The sequence below is a fragment of the Lonchura striata genome, chromosome 24 (assembly GCF_046129695.1).
Source record: "Lonchura striata isolate bLonStr1 chromosome 24, bLonStr1.mat, whole genome shotgun sequence".
NCBI lineage: Eukaryota > Metazoa > Chordata > Aves > Passeriformes > Estrildidae > Lonchura > Lonchura striata.
The window spans coordinates 5543680-5548443 of NC_134626.1; the positions used below are offsets into that span (position 1 = coordinate 5543680).

The following is a 4764-nucleotide window of genomic DNA, read 5'->3' on the forward strand; positions in this document are numbered from 1 at the left end:
CTCCAGAGTTTGTTCCTCCACTTATTAAAGCTCACAACCAGGAGACGGTGCTCTCTGACTCTTTTTAAATAAAAGAGGGCCTCATGCTGCCTCAGTTTACATGCAGTGACCTGGGCCCAAGTGACAAGGCACCTGAAAAACAGTTCCAAGCACAGAAAAGAAGCAGATGCCTAGAGTAACAATTCCATGTCAGACCAAATTTCACCTTCTCACCTGCCCTGCAGTATCCCACATAAATGGCCAAAACAAGCCAAAGAGCATTCAACAAGAAAAAAGCCTGTTCCTATTACTCCTGCAATCAAGATTTATGCATTGACCTCTATGCTACGTATTTTTCCAGTGCCTCATCTTTGGGAGGTGCAAGTTCAGACTCTTAAACTATCTTTCTGCTGAAAACCTGTCCTCATTTTACTTCAAGTTCCCAGCACTGTTACTTCTCACCTACTCAAAGCCCAAGAAACTCTGCTTCCCTCTGGCCATTTTAGCATCCTCCTCTTCAAAGGCCTCTGCAAACTGAATCCAATCTTACACTACACTTTTCCTTTGCCTACAATTTGCCTACAAAACAAATGCTTTTCCTAGGCTGCTTTGCAGTACACATACTCAGTCCCTCTCACAAAAAAAAAAAAAAAAAAAAAAAAAAAAAAAAAAAAAATATTAGCCAGTCTTCAGTCTATCTCTGTGCTACCAGCTGACCAGAAAGATGGTGCTTGATGAAGGCATTTTTATTTTTTCATTATGGGATGAGAGTAAAACTGTTAAAATCTCCTTCAGCATGGAACCCAGCAGATTCCTGAAGTCTGCTTGCAGCATTTATGGCAGCTGCTTGTTGACAAGATTCAGATTTTGTTTCTTGGCTGTCACAAACTAAGGCCCTGCATACATGGTATGTGCAACTAGAATCTTTACAAAGGCAATTTTATTCCAAAAAATCAACAACTTCAGGAGTTACTATTATCAGCACTGTAAATCTACCCCCACAATAATCTCTCTGTATCTCGCAGGCTGATGCACAGGAGGCCAATCTTCCTCTGCAACCAGAGAATGCAATCTGCTTTTAGCTCTGGCTTATCCTTTTGGTTCCTTGTTCCATTTGGACCTTCATTATGCAAATCAGCCCACTGTACCATAGGGCAGAGGTGTGAATATCCTGTGCCTGGCAGGCTTTTTGGAAGATCAAGAGAAGCTATTCCAGGTTATCCTAGCATGAAAAATGCCCCTCTCAAAAGAGACAGAGCTCATCCAAGTGAGAAATTAGAAGTACTCTTGTCAAAGGAGACTCAGAAGGCAGACATACTCAACAGGAAAGAGCAACATTAAGGGCTTCTCCTAAATACAATTCCCATGAGGGAGTCACAAAGATAGATTTGCAGAGGAAAATGCAATTGGGTGGGGTAAGTGCAGAGTCTAAACACCACAGCCACCAAAGTTTTACCAGGTTTTTAGTTGCTATTTCCTCTGCAGATCTCTGTGTCCTCTCAGTCTGAACCTACAATTCAAAAGAAAACCTGGTAGGGCCAAACCTGCACTACTTATGCCTTAAATGAACCCTTGGCATAAATAATCTTATTCATTCTTATCCTCCTGAATTATTTTAGAGAAACACTTCAACAATCCTGGTTCACTACAGCTGGACACCTCTCTGCACTATGTGGTAGGCACTGGCCCCATACAACATAAACAATGAACAAGACTGTTTCCAATGAGAAGGCCACTGAACACAGTTAAGAGAGAAAAGAAATTAAATTCTTGTGTTTTGGGGATCTGCCAATATAACATAAGACTCAAAGACAGACTACAGCTTCACCTATATTATAATAACACCAAGATGAGTTGAATATCATGGTTCTCCCTTCATAAGCTTTATATTGCTTTGCTGCAGGAACAAATCAATCTCAACTTTTCACATTAAATTAAAATCAACACACTGTGTTCAGAATCCTAAAAGACTAACTTTGTAAATGTCAGATTTATGTAAGCTCTCTGCCCACTACTCCTTTCAGCAAATACTGAAGTGCAAATAAAGTTTTCAATTTTTAAACTACACAAATTTGTTTGCATCTCTCCCTTGCTTAGTGCACAAATACCACCCTGCATAATTAAGACTGAATGTGAGTTCTGGAAGGAAAAGGATTTTTGAATGGGAAAAATGAGGTGGGGTGTGAGGCTTTAGGTAAGAGACCCCTTTAGATAGACATCCTCAGAGAAGTGCTCCTACAGAAGCTCCATTTACACATGAGCCATCCACATTTTCAAACCCAAGCTCTGCTTTTAATACTACTACATAAATTACTCTTCATGCAGAGCTTCCCTTGGAAATGCTTTGAGAGCAAGAAACAAACCTGTGCAGGAGACGACGTTCCCAGAATAAAACAGCATATTTCTGCTTCCTTGTTTGGTCATACCATTTCTGCAGGATCAGCCTCTTCTTCTCTTGGCAGCTGTGCCAAGCCCATCGCTGCTGCAGTTCTCCCAGAGCATGCCTCCCTGCAAGAGAGCACACCTTCCTGAGCTCAGCCCAATGACTCTTTCTCCATTGCAGACAAGAGCAAACACCAAATGGGATCAAACTTCCTAAGATTTCCTGTCCTCTCTCTAGAAGCTAAAGAGACTTTTCAATTCATCTTGTAAGTTTTTGTCTGCAAGGCAGTAAGACCTTCTTTCAAATTTTCCCTGCAAGAGATCATAGATTATTTCCACTCTTATCTGCAAGGCAGTTTTCCATTAAAAATTGGGAGTTTTTTCTTCCCTGGCACAGTGCAAGTACTTGCAACACATGGAATTCCTTGAGGAATCAGGATTGCAAGCCACCCCTAAAGATACACCTTGTTCCCACTGAAGCAAAACCAGACTGCTTGGTCTGAGGAGACATGTTCAAACTTGAAATGCTGCATGGAAGTCCATTTAACTCCCCAGCTGCTAAAATACACTGCTGAACACTCTTTTTGCAGGTAGTGCAGGCAGAAGTGTCAAGGGAGCATCTTCCCTAATACAAAGCATGACAAAACAGTAGGTCACATGTCCTGCTGATAGCCAGAAGAATGCAGTGACACATGCACCTACTAACTCCTGGAGTAGTATGTGCCTTTCCAGAGGAGCAGTGCACAGAATTACAGCCAAAAGTGTCACCTTCTCCATCCCAACTACTCCAAGAGCTTCTCTCTTCTATAGACACAAGTGATGTAGTGGGATGGGTAACTCACTTTGCCAGCAGGAATGCCAATGCCACAGAGCATCAGCAGTCATCTGGTGAACGTGACACCTGAATCTCCGGTCAGCTTCCACTTTCTGGGCCAGTCTCCTTTTCCACAGGCTGAAAGCCAGCTGGAAATAATGAACTCCATGCTTTAGGGCTGCTGCTGCTTTTTGGCTCTTATTTTCCATGACCCAGTGGTGCCAGCTGAGAAAGGCTCTGAGAAGGACAAAGGTGGCTGCACTGACTGTAGGAACAACTCACAGAGATACACATCTTTGCAATGGAAAATTTAACAACAAACATACACATGAGGAAGTTTTGGTAACAGATCTCGTCTGTTAACATCCTTTCCCCATTAAATATCAGGGGAAATGATGGACAGGACAAGCTGTTCAGAGTAAGGTTTTCTGTCCTGGCTGTGCCAAGCCTGTTGTGTTCTTTGGAATCAGTAGAGAGCAAGGCTGGTTCAGTGGATAGGAAGTTACCAGAACTTGTTATCAGCAGATCTGGGCTTGCTCTAATTTGTGAGACATTCCATCAAAACAGAAATTATTGTGTTACTACATAGTAATTTGGAAGCTGAAAAACCCAAAAATAATGGGCTGCAAAACTTCCACTGAAGACAAAATAAAATAGCTAGAGGAAGAATTTTTTTCCTTTTTTTTTATTAAAGCAAGTATAAAGCTTTCAAAACAGAGAGCTTTAGGCAAATTCTGGAAAGCATGATCCCTACCTAGACAGCTGAATGCGCCTGCAGTACTGCTGGGCCTTTACATGATGCTGAGTTTGAACTGACCAGACAATGAAGCACCTCTGCAGGCAGTATTTCTCTGCTTGCTGCCAGCAGCTCTTCACCTCCTTGTCAGAACTGCAGCCCTGTAATCCAGAAAGGCAAAAAAGGGCCTTGAACTGCTATTCTATCAGTTACTCCACACAGCTCAGCAGTCTCTCCTTGCCACTGGCACTTCTGTGTGTGCCCAGCTCTGTCACTAACCCATACAACCTACATGAACACCCAGACATGAGGGTCTAACACATCCCTTTTAAATCCTTGTCACCTGCCCTACTTCCACTCAGCTGATAAATGATAGGGAAGAGTTACCCTGAGAAAAGCCTCAATCTCCCAAATCTTCTATTTGAGAGAGAGAAAAATAGCAGTGAGACCTTCCATATGCTGATACTGAAACCCAAAGTCTCTTTGCTAAATTTGAATATGCAGAAAACACTTGTATATTTACATTTTTCACAGCAGTTTCTAGCCTCACCTCTTCCCACGCAGAGTAACTGGTGAGAGGCTGGGAATTATTATCTGGACTCTGGAGCACTGAAGACTGGAACTGGTTTCCCACAAACCAATTTGTTCTGTAAGACAAAAGTGTTGGGTGAGGAAGGAAAGAAAGAAGAAGATAAAGTCCCCTGAAAGGATGGTGTGACATGACATGAGGGATTATCCAGAAGGAAGGAATTCAGCCAGTCCAAACAAGGGCTCACTCCTACCAGCACCCCAAAAAACCAGTCTCCAACTCACCCAGATCCAGGGATGGAGGTCTGCAAGCACAGCTCCCCAC

At 42.6% G+C, this 4764-nt stretch overlaps 1 long non-coding RNA gene across 1 annotated transcript; it reads right to left on the reverse strand.

Annotated features, from left to right (window-relative positions):
• Positions 1-2239: 2239 nt before the first annotated feature.
• Positions 2240-3980, reverse strand: LOC110479733 (uncharacterized). The gene is made up of 3 exons (XR_002466984.2): positions 3930-3980; positions 3204-3412; positions 2240-2487 (listed from the first exon to the last, which is right to left on the reverse strand). It is a non-coding gene; the product is annotated as an uncharacterized LOC110479733 (long non-coding RNA).
• Positions 3981-4764: the final 784 nt, after the last annotated feature.